The 22,254-nt window shown below is 33.9% G+C and overlaps 1 long non-coding RNA gene across 1 annotated transcript in view; it reads left to right on the top strand.

Moving 5' to 3' along the window:
- LOC116631284 overlaps positions 1-22,254 on the top strand; it is a 308,230-nt gene that overhangs the window by 10,915 nt on the left and 275,061 nt on the right. The window contains exon 2 of the long non-coding RNA XR_004299159.1: positions 9,851-9,928. This is a non-coding gene — a long non-coding RNA (uncharacterized LOC116631284). The remainder of the gene's footprint in view (positions 1-9,850; positions 9,929-22,254) is intronic.

The raw sequence follows: 22,254 nt of genomic DNA, 5'->3' as shown, positions 1-22,254 counted from the left end.
AAGATCCAACAGAGTGGTGATGGATGCCTGGCTTGCCATCTTACTGACATTTCCTAAAAGAAAGGATAATGATTAGAGTATCTTGGTTGGATACTATTGGGAAAGTGAATTTTTGGGTAACTTTGCTCACAAGAGCAAAGCTAATGATGTCTCATTGAAATGTAACAATGTACAGAGCCACCCATAGGACCTACCTGCAAATGGATATCAGCTTCATTTTTGTGATGACGTATGCATTAAGATACTGTTAAAACATAATGGTATAAAAGGTCTATTTGAACTTTGAAAAATTAATCATGCAATATGGTATCCTACCATAAAACTTGAATTTCAACTTTTGTTTTTTTCTATATTATCCTGATGATGAAAATTCTGACTTTGGGAAAACTGTTTTTCTACACATCCATAATTTCAAAGGCATCAGGAAGGAGTACCATGTGAAATTAGGTTAATGATAGAGCACTGTTCAACTCATATCTTTGTGATCTAAGATAAAAGACGTTATCAGTTAAATACTATGTTCTATACCAGACTTACCATACTGTACTTGTGATTTCCTTAAAAATCTTTATCTGATTTATGGGGTTTTTTGTTGTTGTTGTTTTTAAAGATTTTATGTATTTATTGAAGAGAGAGAGAGAGCAAGTGAGAGAGAGAGAGAGCATGAGCCATAGGGAGGGGCAGAGGGAGAGGGAGAAGCAGGCTCTCCACTGAGCAGGGGCCAGATGCATCGCTGGATCCCAGAGTCCTGGGATCCTGACCTGAGCCAAAGGCAAACGCTTAAGTGACTGAGCCACTCGGGCCCCTTGTGTTTTTTATTTATGCCTTTAAAAATTTTTTATCAATTTCTATACAAAGATTTAGAATACTAAAGTGACTATCATTCTTAACTCCTTTTCATGTTTTAAATTGTAACATATATAGGGGGTTCTAAACTTCTAATGCCTTCTTCTAATGCCTCTATTTAGTTTACTGAAATAGAGGTAATGAGAGAGTCTCTTATCAAACCACAGTATTTATTCTTGGAAAAATCTTAAATCCATTTTCTTTATAATAATGAAAAGAATAGGGGCGCCTGGGTGGCTCAGTGGTTAAGCGTCTGCCTTTGGCTCAGGTCATGATCCCAGGGTCCTGGGATCAAGCCCCGCGTCGGGATCCCTGCTCCGCCGGAAGCCTGCTTCTCCCTCTCCCACTCCCCCTGCTTGTGTTCCATCTCTCGCTGTGTCTCTCTCCATCAAATAAATAAATAAAATCTTAAAAAAAAATAATGAAAAAATAGAAAAATCTAAGAGAACACATGAATCTTCTCTCTCCCATTCCTGAATTTAAATGTAAAGTTTTACACCTTTGGACTCTACCTTCAAATGTTTGTCTCTTTACAGATTTTGGAGTGTGGAACAATTCACCCTCATGTTCATCAATTGTAAAATACAGAAAATAATGGTATTAAAATAATGAAGAATAAGATAATTGATATAATGTATACAGAGTGTTTAATACAGAGGCTGAAACATATTTTAACTATTCAAAATCAGTGGCAAATCCCAAGAAGAATCCTGTGTTTCCCAGGCACGAGAATCTACTAAGTTCTTAAAAGGCTATGGGACAAATGTCCCCACTCATCATCTCACAGAATCCTTCAGCTATCTGAAGTCTTTCATACTTCTACTCGTCCTGATAATGTTCTCCACTTCAACCCCTGCTCCTCATGCACCTACCATACTGGGATACCATCCTCCTGATGGTAAGAGGAACTGAAAGATGGTAGTGACAGGAATATCTGTATTTACCTATTTCTCATTGTATAGTTTATCTACCATATCCACCTCTACCTCATTCTGACAGGAAGATAGGTAGGTTATTAATCTGAAGCAGACAACTAACTTGAAATATGGGAGGGCATGTTGTTTTTTTTTTTTTTTTTCCTTCCACCTGACACTTGAAAGCTGAAGAAAAACTCATCATATTGTGAAGTAATTATTTAAAGGACACATCATCAAATGTAAAAGAAAATGGCCTGAGCCATATTTGCAATCCACAGAAACTATTTTTTTCCTCATGTCTGTAATAAAATAAAGCTTAGTGGAAAGAAGGGGATAAAAGTAAAGAGGTGGGAAAAGAGTCTTTCCTTCCTTCCTTCCTTCCTTCCTTCCTCCCTCCCTCCCTCCCTCCCTCCCTCCCTCCCTCCCTCCCTCTTTCTTTCTTTCTTTCTTTCTTTCTTTCTTTCTTTCTTTCTTCTTTCTTTCTTTCTTTCTTTCTTTCTTTCTTTCTTTCTTTCTTTCTTTCTTTCTTTCTTTCTTTTTCTTTCTTTCTTTCTTTGTTTTTCTTTCTTTCTTTCTTTCTTTCTTTTCTTTTTCTTTCATTCTTTCTTTTTCTTTCCTTTCTTTCTTTTTCTCTCTCTTTCTCTTTCTTTTTCTCTCTCTTTCTCTCTTTCTTCTCTGTCTCTCTTTTTTAAAAGTGAATAGAGGAAATAAATACAGCTCTCAGTCTCCCCCACTGAATCTCAGCCCTCTGCTGCAGCATGCATGTACATGAGGGCCAAGGTTTCCTGTAGGGTCCAATACCATTTCATAAGAATACCCTTGGAGAAAAAAAAAAAAAAAAAAAGCTAGAATTGCTGATGAGGCTAAGGCAGAAAGCTGAGGCAAGGTTAAATCTGGGCAAAGCTGGCTGCCACAGCATTGTCTGTAATCAGTGGTGGTTCATGCAGACAAAATTGGAGGGAGGGCATAAGAGATTTTTGATACATGAGTCATGTTTCAGCCACTCTGGACATCTCTTGTTTCCTTAACATTGCCCAGTTACTTCCACAATTTAGGGGTTTGAAATGGCTATTCCTTGTGCTTTGAAGGGTGTCTCTGAATGTGAGATGAGTAGATCCTCATTAGCATTTGTGTTTCAGTTTTAGAAAGTATCCTCTGGCCTGTCCATATTAGTATTCATCCTGTCTGTTTGAAATCATTGCACTTATTACTCAGCATAGCACTCATCAGTTTTATATTTCTGCAGTTTTGCTGATTTTTCCTTTCCCTTAATGAAATGCTGTAGATGAGCAGTATCCTCACTATCTTGTATTCTCTACTATATCCCAGTCCTAAAGCAATATCTGGCATAAAATATTCTTTCAGTGAATATTTTGCAAATTGAATACATAGAGATATGTTTTTCCAAGTTGTAAACAGATGTACCTGTAAGGAACTGGTAATCTTTGCCAACAGATCAACTTGGAGGTGACAAAGAGATTGATGCAGCTTTTAGCCACCTTATTAACTTCCGGATGATGAGTAGCACACTCAAGACTGGAGGGGAGTGAAGAATCCCATGAAGATACGTGGGTCTCACCCAGTCCTCTGAAGAAAGGTCTGAAGAGATGCTTTGTCAACATCAGGAGCCGGAGGGGAAGCAGAGAGGAAACACTGGACCAGTGCATAGTCTCCTCTCCCACAGATAATATGTGGTTATTAATGAAGTCCACAGCAACTCGCTCCTTTTACACTGATAGGAAAGATAATTATGCTCTAGATGTTTAAAAATGGGATCTAGAGGAGCTTAAGGAGAGACTAATGGACAACTTCTGAACTGTACTGGGACTGATTTATTTATCCAGAGTAAAGAATTTTACAATCATTTTGAAAATGCTTTGGTTGGTTGAATATACATTAAAAAATCAGATTATTATTGCCAAGAGGGAAGATTGGGGGAAAAATCAGAATTGGGAATTAATGTGAATTTGCTTTAAACCAGTTCTTTTTTTAAAAAAACCTGAGGTTTATGGATTCTTGTAAATGTTATTTATCATATATATATGAATCAATTTTCCCCAGTCTAAATTCATATTGGTTTTCTAGGTCACAAAGTTAGACAGCCTTCCATATCTTTACTATTTTCCAGTGGATGTAATTTGTATCAAGAATAGGCCTTTCCCTCAGGAATTAGGAGTAAGTGGACTAGTACATGGAATCATTCATACCTTATAGTCATTGCCAGATATTTTTTTCCTATATGCTATTGAATAGAGTCTTCAAGGAATCCATATATTAATTAGAAATATTGGCAAACTTTAAGATCTAATTTTATATAATGTGTTCATTCATTATTTAAAGGTGCATATTCATTTCATTCAAATAGGACTTTTTTTTTCTTTTCGCTTCTTATATGAGAAATAAAAAACACTTCCAAGTTTCTCTTATTACCGATCTTAACTCTATTTAAGACAGGGGGAGGAGTTTTATTTTTTGCAACAGATGTTTTGCTTTAATGCTAGGTTGTGAGTCTATCTTTAGTCTGACATAATGGTACAGGAAACAATTATCTGAAAATTGTTAAGATTACAAGAGAACAAGGCAGGCTGGATTTAGTCAAATGTTCAAGCAGGATTGAATGACTTGAGGACACCGCTTCTGGATTTAGTAAAATCATTTCTTTGATTTACCATAGCCCCTTTTCATTGCCAAACAGTCCTTGACTTTTTTTTATCTTGGCCTTTGCTTATTAGACACCTTGCAAAGACCCTCCTCCTGATCCCACGTTGGTCCCCAGTCATCCTCTTCAGCTTGATGGCATCTTATTTTGGATTTCAAAAGGTCCTAAAAGTCTTCTCCTATTTGGGGTATAGAATGGTAAATTAAACTGGGCAAACTACTAACAGGTCTGATTTGAACTTTGGCAAGGTTTAACTTTAACAAGTTTTGACACCTGACTGTAAGTCATTTACCTATTTTCTTTAAAGAATATAATGAACCATAATAATAGGATGTTTCACCTGAATAATTTTTTTTGCATTTTTTAAATTTTATTATGTTATGTTAATCACCATACATTACATCATTAGTTTTTGATGTAGTGTTCCATGATTCATTGTTTGCGTATAACACCCAGGGCTCCATTCAATACGTGCCCTTTTTAATACCCATCACCGGGCTAACCCATCCCCCCCCCCCCCTCCCCTCTAGAACCCTCAGTTTGTTTCTCAGAGTCCATAGTCTTTCATGGTTCGTCTCCCCCTCCAATCCCCCCCCCCCTTCATTTTTCCCTTCCTACTATCTTCTTCTTTTTTTTTTTGTTTTTAACATATAATGTATTATTTGTTTCAGAGGTACAGGTCTGTGATTCAACAGTCTTACCACCTGAATAAATTTTAAAATTTAAAACATCCAGTAAAATTCACAAAGTATCACATTCCAACTATAGGGCATTTCTGCTGCTTATTTGTGGAGAATAAATATATATTTGTGGAGAATATATATATATGTATTTATATGTCAATAGTCTTAACAGTCAAGTCATTTAGCTTTCCCAATAGAATAATCAAGAAAATGGAGAATGAGTTTCTGTAACATCAGAACTTAGCCAAAACAATTACTGAAGTAGATTTCCACAAACCAGTCATTTAAAGGCATGGTTAAAAGGATGCATTTGAGTTACTTTTATTATCCCAGACACATTATTATTGTTTATAAGTAAATGTTTTTTGTACTGTTATTTCCTGCTTCTTTCCTTATCAGGTATAAGGCTTAATAAAAAAAAAAATGTAGTTATTTTATATTTACTAGTCCTAGAAAATAATATTTTATTTCTATTTCCATTGCTATTTGCTTCATTCATTTATCTTAAGAACAATGATATTTTCTAAAATGAACACATTTCCAGAAGACTTTTGGATATTTTCCAACCACATTCTCAATATTCAGGAACAACCAACTTGAAGGATTTTTTTTTTTAAGTTTTTTTTTATTCATTTGAGACACAGAGATACAGGGAGAGAGAGAGAGAGAGCATGAGCAGGAGGAGAGGCAGAGGGAGAGGGAGAAGCAGGCTCCCCGCTGAGTCAGGAGCCCTATGTGGGGCTGGATCCCAGGACCCTGGGATGATCACCTGAGCCGAAGGCAGACGTTTAAACATCTGAGCCACCCAGGCGCCCCAACTTGAAGGATTTTAATGAGAAGGATTTCCCTATAGTTGGTGATGTTTATAGCTTTTAAATTTTTGAATTTTGAATTTTTATTTTTTAAAATATTTTATTTATTTATTTGAGAGAGAGACAGATAGAAAGCATGAGCGGGGGGTGGGGAGGGGCAGAGGGAGAGGGAGAAGCAGACTCCCCGATGCAGGGCTGGATCCTAGGATCCTGAGATCATGACCTGAGCTGAAAGCAGATACTTAACTGACTGAGCTAGCCATTAACCCCTATAGCTTTTTAATAAATGGTAGTAATAATAATTATAGTGATGTAACAATGAATCATTTTCTTTGGTTTAGGTGTTAGCACACCACTATGTATAAATAAATCTAGACATTTTGGGAATCCATATACAATTCTGACTTAAGGAAAAGTCATTCTCCATCAGGAGATATGCCTTATAACCTATAGTACAATACAGATTATAAAACATTCATACAAAAATCATGTGTCTATCTTTAGCCATTCATGCTATTATCTGAAGGTCTGTATTCTTTAATCACGGATTTCCAGTGTTGGGGGTTAATTCATATTCTACATTAGTGATTTTTTTAAAAAGATTTATTTATTTGAGAGAGAGAGAGAAAGAGAAAAAGAGAGAGAGCAAGTGTAGGGAGACTGGCAGAGGGAGACGGAGAAAAGCAGACTCCCCGCTGAACACAGAGCCTGACATGGGGCTCCATCTCACAACCCTGAGATCATGACCTGAGCTTAAATAGTCAGATGCTTAACCAACTGAACCACCCAGGTGCCCCTAATTGTTTAGATTTTTGCAAGTACAAATGTTTTATAAAATCACAAATATAGAGGGGAGCCTCTCCCTCCTTTCCCTCCTTTCTTATTTCCTTTCATCTATAAAAGAAATTCATAGATACATACCAGCATGAAGCACAGCGCTTGGTAATAATGATGTTTGTTGTTGCTGTTGTGGCTATTGTCGTTGTCACTGCTTTCCTTGCTTATTAAAAAATATTTTTGACTAACCTAGATTGAAGATCCTGTCTAAGTTATATTGCTGCTACTCTTTATTTTCAAAGAATATTCATTCTATTATCTGACAGGTTTAATTCATTTTATTAGTATTGCTACTACAGATAAAATGTTCGTATTCATCATCATTAACCTAATCTTCAAATGGTCTTTCTGCTTTTGTTCCTTTTGTTTCTTCCATCCTCATAGCTTTATGTAAACTACTAGGTTTCATTACATAAAAATTGAAAACGTATAGATATTCTCAGCCAACAGAAAGGCCTGTTTGCCAGCAGAAATATTAGAGGAGTACTCGTAGGAATACTCATCCCTTTTTCCTCCTCCCCTTTTTATCTGCAACTTCTCAGAAGAAAAATAAACAATCTATTACCTGTGGTTCTTCTTGATTTCCTAGACTTCTCTGACTCCAATAAACAGTTGGCCTTCAAACTTCAGATGCTATCTAGGATTTCTTACTGTTACATTTATTTCCTGCATATTTTTAGATCTCATATATATAAACCTGCCCATAGTGAACATTTTGTAATAATAAATACATATTAATTTGAAATTTATTATACCTTGGGAATAATTAATATTTCAACATAGCTACAAATTTTCTTTCCCTCTCTCCTTGCTACTTCTCTCTTTTCTTTCTTTTCTTCCTTCCTACCACCCCTCTATCCTTCTACTCTCCCTCATTCTTCCTTCCCCTCCCTCCTTCCCTCCTTTTTTCCTTCCTCCCTCCCTCCTTCCCTCCCTCCTTCCTTCCTCCTTCTTTTCCTTTCTTACTTCCTTTCTCTGTGATATAAATATCTTTTAAAATATGATAGAATTCTGTTTTGCTTTTATTCTGGAAACATCTCCTCTTTCTCCTGTGTTTTAAAGGGACATATAAAGAACAGGATGGAATGATTGGTTGAACCAATCTACTTTCCATATCCGAAAATCAGGGCTATATAGGGGTTTAAATGGAACCCATTATTTGCCACCCTCCCATTAAAACACTGATAAATACCCTAATCTGAAACAAGTAAAATTTTTATACAAGTTTATTTAGTTTATTATAAAAGGAAGGTTTATGTGTCCTTCCCAAGAATATTTTAGAAGGCAATGAATATCAAAACAAAGAAATCACTTGTGTGCTAAGAAATTCATATTTTATAAAATACTTTCACTTCTTTCCAATCTTATGGTAAACATAGAATTTATGTCCTGGTATTTTTTTATGACTAAGGTAAACTTTTAAAGCCACATTATTCTGTAAACATCTGAAAATATTTGCATTGGTAGCAATAAATTTGTATTTGTGCCATATGGAAATGAATACCAAGCAAAGCAATCATTTTTTTTAATTTATTTTTTTTGTAGCAGGTTACTATAAACAGAAGTATTTATTTTAGTTAGTCTTTATTTTTACATGCTATCTTAAAAGTATTTCAAATATATATCACTTAATTGAGAAGTTTCCTTTGAGCTTTTGAAGGAAAAATATTTTGTATTATTTGCTGTCTAAAAAGAAGAACTCTTCAAACACTTTTAATGGGTGTTTTCATTTTTGCTGCTGAAAGACCCAGGTTTATGAGCCTTTATAGAAATTTGTAGAAAAGATTAAGTGTTCTGTCTTTTTAAACTATACATCAAGGTAATTTGGCTCATTCCTGTTTATATAGCTATAATGCAACTTTCTTTAAATAATTGTTACCGTTATGAAATAAACTTTCCCCCTACCTCACAAACATGACCAGTTCCCAACCACTTTTGCTTTCAGTAACAGCCCGGTTAAGATCTCACCTATACTTTGTAGGACACCATGACCTGGATATGGCCTATATCTATCTCTCATCCTCCATAATAATTGAAACAGTCTTCTTAATAATTGTTTCTAGATCCTGGAAAACTGTTTTTACCTAATATGCCTTTAAGTTTTGAAAATATTTTGTCCTGTATCTCAGATAGTAATTTCCCCAATGTTTGCATGAGATATTAGAATTTACCATTCAAATATACTTTTGGACTTCATGTCCTCTCTTGTTTCAATATATTTGGACAGACATTATTGTTTTATTTTGTGCCACTTTTAACTCTTACCATGGTATCTACCATTGACTTATAACAATGCATTTAAATATTTTTTGTAACTTACATAATATCTATTTTCCTTGCAGTTTTTGATAACATGTGAATATATTATCTCTAAATTCCCATTTTCTTTAAAAAAAAAAGTCCCCTAAACACTAGGTATTTAATATATGAATGTGGAAGTGTATCGACTCTGTTGCAATGTAGAAAATTCTGCTATGAAACCAGAGGTATATAAAAATAAATAATGCTTTGTCATCCATTGATTCTTCTTGAACTAGCAATCACCATAAAATGCTCTCACATTTTTGTGTCAATAAGGAAAACTTCTTCCAAATACTTCCACATAATATAATAATTCTCATGTTCTTTTAATTGTGAGAGTTGCCTTCTCATTTTATAATGCTGAACGTCTTCTATTCTTGTCTTCATAAGCCCCTATCTTTCTTGTGCTCCTTAAAATGCTATTATCATATACCCTTTCCTGATAATTCCAGTGCAGATGACAGATTTCTTCTTTTTGTTTCTCCTGTCATTTATCTTTGCAGCAAAATAACTATGATCTTCCTTGAATCAGTCCTTATTAAATTAGCTTTACCATAAGAACTGTAGGTTTCTACAACACTTAAAAATTCCCTCAAATAGCTAACAAAAGCCAGGTGTAAAGATTCTGACCCCACTGCCTAGCTAAGTATGGCGAGGCAGAGTAGAATATGGATGTTCTTTGTCCTTAAAAGCAGTGGCTGTTTATCTTTTCCATTTCTTATCCTGTAGATAACTTTATAATTCAAGAGGATAAGAGTAATTTTCGGTGTTCTTTCTGTTTCTACACACCTATAGGTGAAGCTATTTCTGTGGCAGAGTTCTAAGAGAAAATTACATTTGCTGCGGTCGTGAGACAACTGTTCAAGTCTCAAGGTGAGTGATTTCAAATAAGGCCAGTAGAGTTCATGTTTTTAGGAGGGTTTTTGAAAAACCTCTTCCCAATCCAATGTCTTTTTTCTCCTGACTGCTATAATACTTAAAAAGAAATAGACAAAATCATGCTCAGTCTATACATAAAAATAATTTTAAAACATGAAAACAGAATTTTATATCTTTTTTTGTTTGTTTTCAATATATCCTTATCAATGTGGAATGTTTCATTATGACTTCTAGTTCTGATGCTTGAAAGGATGATTGCATAGGATGTTAACTCTGTGGTAACATTATTATGCCTCTCCTTACTCATCAGTCTCCTTCAATATTTCCAAGGTCATCAACCTCTTTCAGTGTTTCAAAGGAAACTGGAAAATGAAATATCCCTTTTCCTCCCTTTAAATATAATGGAATTCTTGAATTAAATAATTTATATATCACAAGCCTTGAATAAACTCGGTGAAGAGGAGAGTCATTTCTACAATCTATATGGATGTAGTAGTAATTGCACTATTATAAAATAGCATGCTATTACTCCTTAGAATTTATTCCACCATACTAGGCCATATTTTTGGTGTCTGGCAACTTCTATTACCCTATAATCAGAGCACTATTTATATATACAGTATGTCAGTGAGAAAAGTTGAGCTGCCTTGTTTTGGTGATACAATATAATAATATAATATAGTGATATAATCAGGCTAGTTCTTTTACTTTAATTCATTTTGCTTTACCAAACATGATAGTACCAAGATGTACCTGGGTACTTAAGAGATGTCTATACAAGTTCATTTAATAAAACAGACTTTAGGGGTTGTGTTTGGGTCATGGGCTTTTTTTCGTTTTAACACTAAATATATGGTAATGTTAATCACCAGTTTTATAACATTCAAAATCAAAGGAATATATTTCAGTGTCATAAGGGAAAGGTATAAATAGTAACACTTGGATGATAGATATTTAATATATTTTCCACTTAGTAGTTTAACTTTTATAAAAAAAGAAAACATAGAGGGATATTTTGGTGTCAGGTTTATAAAAAATAATGAAAATAAGTTAAATTTTGATAGTCTACTTTAATACCTGGGTCAAAATATCACACACATTAAGTCTTACCTTTTCACATAGAAACAGAAGTGATCCCCTTGAAAACCGTTGACCTTGTTTCTTCTCTGATTAGAATCTATCAATGACTACCATTCATATTTTTAATACAATGTAAATTACTTTCTATGGCCTGTATGGTTCTGCATAATCCACACTGTGGCCACTGATAGACTCTCTCCTTGACCAAACTTTAATCTGAGTCTTCTTCTCTATTAGGCCTCTATGTTGCCCCATCTCCATCCCCATTCTGTCTTCCAACCTGTACTGGGTACCTCTTTAGTTAGTTACCAGTACCTACAGTGCATGCATTTGTCTCTGAGTTGTTCTGAAGTAATTATTTAGCATTAATTAAAACTCAAGTGTTTGATTAAACTTTTCACTTGGGTAAGCAACTTTCAAAAGAAATAATGAATGGAAAGCTATAGGTCCAAATGTTTGCTGTATTTACATTTGCCTAAGGTGTATGCTTAAGGCTTCTGGAATTTTCATTTACACAAAACCAATCAACAGAATTCAAAAAATTCACATGCATTTTTTATTTTCAAAAATATAAATTGTACTATAAACTTTTAAGTATGTTTACAGGCAAGTTGAGTAAAATCTGTATGGAATTTTGGTTCACTACAAAACACACATTTTTTTTAACTGAAATAATACATTAACTCTATAATTCTGTAAAAAGAGTTTTAAACTTGAACTTTGTAAATAACTTCCTCAATTCTCTACTTCACTGGGAATATGTAAACAAAATCATAGAGATAAGAAAGTAGATATACAAAGTCATTCTGTGATATATATGCATTCATAGATTTGAGAGATTTTTCTCTTAACAAATATGAACCATTTGTTATTTAATTTCATATGCTGGCAAAATATAACTTCCTGGTTTTAATAAAATGTCTTATAAAGACATTCAGAAATTTTGTGGACATCAAATACCTCCTAAAACACAGTACTTTTATGAGCTGAGTGTAAATGAATCAAAACCATATGGCAGTCATTTCTTTTAAATGAAATGCACATGGTGACAATACAAAAGAAAGACCTGGGTGGAACTCACGTAAAAGTAGCCTCTGGATTTTGAAAGTTGATGTTGTCTTTTCCTGGTACTGAGAAGATAGGGACCAACATGAAGGACCTCTGCTTGCTTGGGACTGACATAGCAATGGCTATATGTCTTCAGTGTTTCCATTTCATCAAAGCACTTTGCTTTTATAGATTGTGTCTCTATAAAACAAATGTTTCCAGCCATTTTCTTTTTCTGTAGGGCAGCTATACTCAGGACATGAAAAGAAGTGCATGGTGCGAGTATAATCTGGAATGAGGCAGCCTTTTAGAGTAGGAAGTGCCCTTCATATTTACAGCATACAAAATTTGGAAGAAAATGCTATTATAAAATTCTTCCTGTGGTAAAAATTTTTACATTTTGTGAGATGGATATCTCTACACATACCTTCTTGTTTGTTCCTTCCTAAAATGAATGTTTTGAAAGTGCTATTGTAAAACCAAAACATGCATAAGTTCTTGAAACTCTTCACATGAAATTTCTTCCCAGAGTTTAGTCTCTGATACATATTATGTGTTCAATTTAACATATAACTCACAGAACAAAAATTATTAGTGATTAATAGTCTATAACTTTTCACTAACATCTTTTCTTGAAAGAAGATTTTGAATCAAAATCTTAAGCCTGGGGCGCCTGGGTGGCTCAGATGGTTAAGCGTCTGCCTTCGGCTCAGGTCATGATCTCAGGGTCCTGGGATCGAGTCCCACATCGGGTTCCCTGCTCAGTGCAGAGCCTACTTCTCCCTCTCCCTCTGCCACTCCCTCTGCTTGTGCTCTTCTATCTCTCTGTCAAATAAATAAATAAAATCTTTAAAAAAAATTAAAAAAAATATCTTAAGCCTGCCCTAAAAGTTACTGCTTTCCCAAATGTAGTTATTTGAATCTGAGAGGGAAGGAAATAGGACTGGCTACCTAATTTGAGAAGGTCTGTGCAAAATGAAAAGTAAGTCTTGTTAAGAAAGTTACTAAGATTTTAAGATGGTGACAACAGAGTATAAGTCAAGTGTGGCACCCCTCTAAAACATGGGGTTCTATGTGACAGATTACATACCCATGGTATAAGCCCTGAGAAAAGTCAGAGAGAAAGGCAAGATACTGACTTTAGGGAACTTTTCTTTAAGTGATCTGCATGGGCCTTTTTTTAATGCAAAGGTGTTAAGTAAGAGTTATAAAGAAGACTTTACATCACTATGTGGTATGGAATTTTTAAGACAGAAGGTATAAAAATTTTTCTTTATTTTTTTAATGTTGCTTCTGGTTGCTACACTGGGATCCATGGCCACAAAGCCCCTCTAGAACTGAAAATGATATTACTTTATATTTTACAGCAAAAATATCTTCTAAATGAAATATTTCTTAAATTTGATGCTGAATTATGCTCAGAGTAGTATGCTCATAGCTCATGAGCATAGAGTATGCTCATTCTTTGTTTTACATTTAGTTGCAAAATGTTACTGCATTCAAATAAAACAAATATAGAGTTAAGGACATTTTGTCCCCTCTCATTTAATTACAGGACTTTACGCTATGATATAATTTAAAAAGGGCTCAAGCTCTTATTCGGGGTGTCTTTGAGTAAGTGTGCTTATCCATGTTTACATTGTGTATGTCTTATCCTATTGTGGCTCTTAAGATAAAACCCACCAAGTTACTTGAGAGGTACTCATCTGAAGGATGAAGGAACTGAATAATGTGACCAGAAAAACATTAAGCTGCATAGAAAATGTCCATTTATTTAACATTAGGAAATGCAGAATAATGTGTCTTTAATTTTCAATATCCTATTCCTGACTTGATAGTAGACATATGCAATGTCATAAACAATTACATTTAAAATTTTATTATCATCAATTTCATTTTTTGTGAATACTTCTAAAAAGCTATTTGAAATTGTATGAGTTGTTTACTTCACTCATGTCTCCACAAGTGGGTAACAGCAGAGACAAAACACTTGTGAAAAAAAGTAAGCCAGAAAATTAATAGTGTCATCTACTCACCAAAGAGAGCCAGAATCAAGGACAGATTTCAGGGTACAGAGCCAGGAAAAGCAATAAAAAGAGTCAGAGAGAGGAAGGAGAAGTTAAGGAAGGTACATGATGGATAACAATGAAGCCCCCAAATACCAGGACTTGTTTGGACACAAATTATATATATATGTATATGTATATATATATATATATATATATATATATATATATATATATATAATTAAAGTAAATAAAATAAAATGTTTTCATATATCAATAAATAGGATTCGTTTCTTCACTATTTGATTCCTGAGTTCCTGAAATAAGTGTTTGTTCAAATTGTGCCTTCAAAGTGAAGGATAAGTGCACCAATTGTTTGGGAATGGTGTTACAAACATTAAGGCAGAATATGTGAGCAAATGGATAAACACACATACCTGCATGTGAATCATAAACTAATACCATATGTCTTGACATATGGGTATTCCCCTAAGTAACCCCTTACCTTCAGCAGCCATAAAAGTTGAGGTAACATTATTTCTGAACATTCTTTGGAATCTTAGCTGCATGCTTATCAATCCAACCTCATCTATGAGTGTCTCTTTTGAACTTAAATATTTTAGGTCATAAAGAAATCTGTTTAATATCCCCACGTGAGCAAATAAAAGTGTTTCTAGATTGCCCTAATGTCTTCCAACCAGAATTCCATATCGGTGTTTGTTCCATTCTTGTTTATTAATTAGGTCATACAGATACATTAAATTAAATCCCTTTGTTCATGGCAAGAGCAAGCTTAGTTAAGCTGTCTACTGTGCAGTTGATTGAAACTAATAGAAAAATGTCAATCAGTGTTAAGGTGTGTCTGAATTCTCATTACTTCTCATTTATTTGCATTTCAAGAAGTTTCACATGGAAGAACTTTTAAGATATAAGACTAGAGTTCAACTGTAGGAATTTGGGGGATTTAGGGGGATTTGTGATGAGGAGGAAATTTAAGACACGTGTGTCATCACTTCTCAGTTTCAACATATATGATTTTAACTACTTTGTGCAGAGGCTTACTCTAAGGAATAGTTCTGAGTCTTAGAAATGTGGTGTTCAATGTCTCATTATTTCTAATTCTTCTGGCAAAAATATGTAGTGTGATTTAGAGTATAATTTGTGCTTAGAAATAAAATAAAGAAAAATATATAATCATCTGTAGACTGCCTATTTTGGGCTAAATACCGTAGTAGTCATATTTATCACACTTAATATTTGTAAAAAAAAAAAAAAAAGTCTTATTAAGGTTTTGACATGTTTTGTTTATTTAAGTATCACTCTTAAATATTGATTATATAAAGTTAAGAGTGAAAGTTTCCTGTTATGCCTTGTGGCTTGGGGAGATTAACTCATTTGTCCAATATTGTACAGTTAGTTGCGATATATAACATTTAAACATGAGTTTTTCAGGCGCCTGGGTGGCTTAGTCGGTTAAGCATCTGCCTTCAGCTCAGGTCATGGTCCCAGGCTCCTGGGATTGAGTCCCGCATCGGGCTCCCTGCTCTGTGGGGAGCCTGCTTCTCCCTCTGCCTCTGCCTGTCTCTCATGAATAAATAAATAAAATCTTTTTTTAAAAAAATGAGTTTTTCTTACACCATGCAATAATTGTCTGATATATCATTTACTGACACATAAATAAGAATTTACAGTAAAAATTCAACTGTAAATATAACTTGAATTATTACATCATTTGTGATAAATTAATAGCTGCTAGGGTGAAGTTAAATAAGAAATTAAACTAAATTAAATAAGGAATATAAAGGACTAGCTAACTATACTTGCTGGTTAATTGTGGATGATCATTATATACGAATCAAAAATTTCCAATATTCAGTGTATCATAATAAAATGCATTGAGTCTATTCTGAAAACATTGTGTTTCATGGGTTCACCCTATCATAGTATTCTGTTTTCAATTTTAAGTATTTTTTCCAATAAGATAGGGTTAGGAGGCATAGAAGAATGAACTAAATGTAGAATTAACTTGATTTTGAATTAAATCCCTTGCTTTAATGTTTTCTAAAATTTAGATTCAATTGATGTTTGTTGCTAATTATCTTGCCAAGAGCTGTGCTCTTGTGTTTTTACATTAATTATCTCATTTATTACTATCCCAAACCAGAAATACCAGTAACCAAAATTTAACAATATAGATTATAACACTGAAACTCAGATATAAATGACATATAAATGATATCAATGATAGACTTAAATGATATATCAAAATGCACAGGTAATGATAATGAAGAGCAGAAACTCAAACTCTGGTATTGTGATTGCAAGACCTCTGTTTACTTCAGGTTAGAATCTTATAAAATGTGTAAGACAATTTGTAGACAAAAATTTACCTTTCAAGCTGTTTGAATTTCACTCAAGTAGAATTTTCTTTACCAGATATTTCATTTGTTTTGTTAATGTTTATTTCGAAAGAGTAAAATATAGTTCATAATATAACAATAGTTCCAGCCACAGAATAACCAAACTGCTTGTGTTTTGAATAAAAATGAAATACAAATTTTAAAAGTAAAAAGTATAAACACACACAAAAAAACCTTTTTCTCAATGCCATTTTAAGTAACCTTGGGGAAATCACTAGCATTTTTTTTTTCTCTTCTGAGTTTATGCTTTGCAAAATTTCTCCTTTTTTTTCTTATTCCAGCTGATTCACTTAGCACACTTTGAAATATATATTCATGGTTAATTAGTTGTGTATCAAAAATTGGGGAGAGCAAAAACTTTTGGCAAAACAATCACATTTTAAAATCAGTTTTGTGATAAGTCACCTTCAAAATATGTAACCCATTTTTCTATATTTGTGTAGTTATTTGTTTAAAGTACATTTTGAAGCACTTTTAATTAACATATTTATAGTTGTTCACATTTCCCAACTGTATTTCCTGGAATACTTTGTGTGAACATTAGACCTTACCTTCTCCATCCCATCTTTTACTTCCAAGCATATTTTGAATTCAAAGTGATAAAACCATAAGCCACAAGTGGAACTTTCCAACAAACATTTGGAGGGGCAGAGGAGAGAGGAACATGGTAGATATGAAGATGAAATCACTCATGAATAAATTTCCCCAGAAGTAAAGATGTGCACTGTGGGATAGGCTTACCATTACTAAATGGGAACTGAAGTCTATGCTGTGGTCCCAGAACAGTGAAACATGGCTAGCAAAGTAAAAAGAGAATGAGAAAGCTAGGGTAGCGATTATGAGAGAGTCTCTGATGTCAGGTTGGCTGGGCATCTCTAAAATGGGATGATATTAGTAACTTCCTTATGATGTTGATATTAGGTTTAAATGCTTTAATACAGAACATTGCCAGGCCTGTGGAAAGAGCTCACAAAATCTCCATACATGGATAAAAATAAGAATTTCAAAAGGGGGAAGTATATTCAATAAAGTTGGCAACTAGAATAAATAATTCGTTCAAAACTAAAATGTAGCTCTTCAGTCTTCTTCATTAACCTTCAAGCTTGAACCATACCTTTTTTTTTTTTTATTACGTTCAGTTAGCCACTCTATAGTACATCATTAGTTTTTGGTGTAGTGTTCAATGATTCATTAGTTACGTATAACACCCAGTGCACATCACAACACGTGCCCTCCTTAATACATACCTTTCTAATCCTTTTTGTAAAAGAGACATGAGGAGGCCACATTATTAGCAATGACAATTAATGATGAGCCAGCATGTTTGGATAGTATTTTTAATATATAAGACAGTAAGAACAACATTCACAAAGATCTTTTTGCTGTTTCTATAGTAATTTTCTTATCCCTTTTGTATTTAACAAGGTACTGTAATTGTGGATTTAGTTTTGTGCTTCTCTGAATATTGTACCACTAAATTTTCTGGTTCCAAGTTAATGGACTTACTGAACAGGCTAGACATAATATTGACTTGGTAAATATGTTGACATTTTGAATATAAGGAATGATTCATCTTTCCCCTCCTGCTTATGGCATTGACTCATATTACAAAATTCATCAATCATCTATCTCACAAAAATATCAAACCAATAAACACTTCTTGCATAAACACCATGGATGAGACATTGAACAATTGCTATAAAAAAGAGAATGTTGCATTCAGTTACTGCCAAGAATGTATATTCTTGTGGGGAAGATAAAATAAACCACACGCATATTAAATAACCATAAACATTTAGTTAAGAGCTTGAAAATAATGAGACACCTCAAATACTCATAATGTATAAAGAAATGGTTAAAGAATGGAAAAGAAAAAGGAAACATATCACATTGTGAAGTGTGTTCAAGATAATGTTATAGAGCAGATGGGTTTTAGTTTGTCCTCAAAGGTAGGTTTGAATCTGATTGGACAGTGAGAAGAAAGGAAGATGCTTTAGATGATAAACTAACACAAAAGTGATTGTTAGTCATATATTTTCAGAGGAATGTTTTGCCAAAACTCATCCTATCTCATTAAAAAAATGTAAAATAAAAAAAATATGATTTAAAGTTTAAAAAAAAATTCCACATACACTTTGAAATTAGCACTGCACCTTCTCCTCATCAAAGTAAGGACATTTTATAAAGCCTTACATTAGCCCACAATTATTGTTAAATTAAAATCAAGAACCTGTTTGGAAAGAAAGAGCAGAGGGATAGATATTTGTTTGTATATAAAATGCCAAAAAGTTAAAATAAAACCGTTTTCAATATACTGATTTTGCAAACCTAATCATAGCCAAATCTCCACTTCCCATGATCCTGAGAAAAACTAGCTTTTGCTTACCTCCTTATTCTGGAGACTTTCATCATGATAATAATAATTGGGTATTCTTGATGCATAGACAAGTAAGGTGAGTTGCTGCTGATGACATTTTTGAACTTGCTGAAAACTAGCATTGGAAAAATGTTTCTGTTGTAATTTAAACCTAATGGAACATAAACTCATTTACTACTGTGAAAGCCTCATTATTTGGCTAGTTGGAGAAAAAGCTGGTGATTACCCCTGAACATATTTGTATATTTTAATTCCCATTTATCTCAAAAGTTTCAACTGTATATAGAAACAAAAGAAAGCAATTAAGATATCAGCCAAAGTTGGCAGAGCAGAGAGTAGATAGCTATTGTCAGCAATAAACTATCAAGCACAGTAAGTAATAGGAATATGTTCCATGGTCCAGTAATCATATGAGAGGAAGGAATGAATAATAACCTTTTTCATGAACTAAAATTGCAGAGAAATTTCAATACTGATTTGAATTTGTCTGGTATGCAACTTGCAAACTCGTGTGTGAGTGTGTGTGTGTGTATACATACACATATATGCATATTTTAATTATAGAGACTCCTTAATATTTTTAGGCAGCTCATTTGAGATATTAACTTTTTTATTAATAAATTTGTACAGATCACAGAAAAAGACTGCTAAACCTCTTCACTTTCTGGACAAACTCTCAAAAAACTGAATGTGTGTGGTGTGGCAAACAGCAATAACTGGAAGTCTAATTCCAAGAAGAGAGTATCTCTTGATTTTTGACTCACATCTAATTCGTATTTATTTACTTTTTAAACTATATTACAAGAGCTAAGATTTCCAAATACTTTGGGGAAGTAAACCTACACTGATCATTTCACTTACTCCTTATAGATCTCCTCCTCACATAAATATACCATTTATAGACTGACAATTCTCAGTGATTTATGCTGAGGAGGTGATGTGATTATGGCAAAGTTTCCTGGAAATCACTGTGGCTCCAAACTTCTTTGACTTTTTTTTTAGGGAAAGCAACATTATTGTTACTTTCCCTCATGCCACAAACTTTAGGGGGGTAGTGGAAAATGAAACCTAACTATCTTGTGTCGTTTCAGGTTTGGTAGGCAGTGGGTGCTAAGTATTTGAATATCTGTGATGATTACAAGATACAACTCAAATGTGTTTCAAAAATACTATAGGATATAATGCCAATCTGTTATCACAACAAAACCGTATGTCTAGGGCTTATTCACTTTTGTGGCTTTTAAAGCACTTGTCATAAATGCTCTCCTCTCTGCTTTCTAGTTATCTGTTACAATTGGGTGGTATTTTCAATTACTACTGGAATGGAATTGGGTCCTGTGGATTGACAGGAAAAATTAAACTGTCTGTTGAAACCACATACCATGATGAGGCCAGAGAAAGAGTATCATTACTTAAATTGAATGAATAAAGCAGATATGTAAATTAAGACCCTATCTGAAACACATCAGCCCTAGAATTAAGAAATCCTTCATTATAGAATCACAGTGATATTTATTAGTTTACTCCAGAAACAATTTAAGTCATTTTACAAGAATGCATGTAGAACCATTAATAGATAAAATTAGGAATTTCTGATTGAAGGCCCAGTTTTAAATGGTGCTGATAACAGATTCATTCATTCATGTATTCATTAATTCATTCATTAAACAAAGATATGTTGAGAAACAAGGTATTTCATCTGTCTAGAGAAGAAATGATATATGGTATAATGTAACATAGTATCATAGTGGAAAGAATAGGCAAGAAATTATTCTTAGTTTCAAATTAGTAACTAGACCCAGAGAACTCTTCCTTATAACTTCCAGTAGTATGGAACATGGCAATGCAGGTATGATTCAATAAAAATATATTGCATGCATATCATTGCAGTGATCTGTTTAATTCCATGCTCTAAATTGCCTGTAATAATGGGTACTGGGATTTTGGACCTCAGGGACCAATAACATTGGTCTAATAATGGAGAGATGCGATACAGTGACTAAGTAGGAATACAGAAATGTATCAATTTTTAGACTCTGCGATCATCGATCATTGCCGCTGTTAAAAGAAATGGAAATGTTGGGGCGCCTGGGTGGCTCAGTCGTTAAGCGTCTGCCTTCGGCTCAGGTCATGATCCCAGGGTCCTGAGATCCAGCCCCGCATCGGGCTCCCTGCTCCACGGGAAGCCTGCTTCTCCCTCTCCCACTCCCCCTGCTTGTGTTCCCTCTCTCGCTCTCTCTGTCAAAGAAATAAATAAAATCTTAAAAAAAAAAAAAAAAAAGAAATGGAAATGTTTTTATTTACTGTTATCTGTTTTCTAGATTAACTTGTTTTCTTTTAAATGCTATGCCTCGGGCGCCTGGGTGGCTCAGTTGGTTAAGCGACTGCCTTCGGCTCAGGTCATGATCCTGGAGTCCCTGGATCGAGTCCCGCATCGGGCTCCCTGCTCGGCAGGGAGTCTGCTTCTCCCTCTGACCCTCCCCCCTCTCATGTGCTTGCTCTCTCTCATTCTCTCTCTCTCAAATAAATAAATAAATAAATAAAATCTTTAAAAAAAAAATAAATGCTATGCCTCTTTCATTATGTTCTGTTTAATTTGTATTTTTATTTTTGTTTATAAAATTTATATTTTATATGTATCTTACCTTTTGTAAATGGTACTCCAATTTATATTTTACTTTTTTACTAATACTGTTAAGATATTCTATATTTTTTCTCTATTGACTGAGAATAAAAATTAAAACCTTGTTAAAGGTTTTCTTTAGTTTAAATATATTTAAGAAAGAAACACTACATATTTCTTATTTTTCTCATTTTACCTTGAGTCAGTGGACACTTATGGACTGGTCCTGTTCCATGAATGGTTACTTAGAAAACACCATATTTTGGAATTAATGGCTGCATATCATTCAGTTAATCCTCCATAGATATCTTTATGTTAGGTAAGCTTTAATAATCATTGACCAGCCATAAATCCAAGATTTAACAGTACTTGAGAAGCAATAGGAGGCCAGCTAATTACATTGCTAGATTAGTAAATCTATATTACAAAAAACACAAGAGTCAATATCAGCATTGTCTTTGAAATCTGAGAAGCCTACCAAGAACATGTGACTAGATAAGAGGCCACTGACCATCCCACAAAGGTAGACTGGGGTAATAACATGAACGAAGGTGGATTGTGGTAAATCCCGAACAAAACTGAGACCATCCTTGTGGAATGATTTTGGATCTACTCTAGGACATACAAAAAGAGATGTGCTATGGTGAGTGCTGTGAATTGTGTAAGACTGATGCATCACAGACCTGTACCTCTGAAACAAATAATACATTATATATTAAAAAAAAAAAAAAAAAAAGAAGATAGTAGGAAGGGAAAAATGAAGGGGG

This window comes from Phoca vitulina, unplaced genomic scaffold (assembly GCF_004348235.1).
Source record: "Phoca vitulina isolate PV1807 unplaced genomic scaffold, GSC_HSeal_1.0 scaffold5, whole genome shotgun sequence".
Classification (NCBI taxonomy): Eukaryota; Metazoa; Chordata; class Mammalia; order Carnivora; family Phocidae; genus Phoca; species Phoca vitulina.
This window is presented reverse-complemented; position numbering and strand designations above follow the sequence as displayed.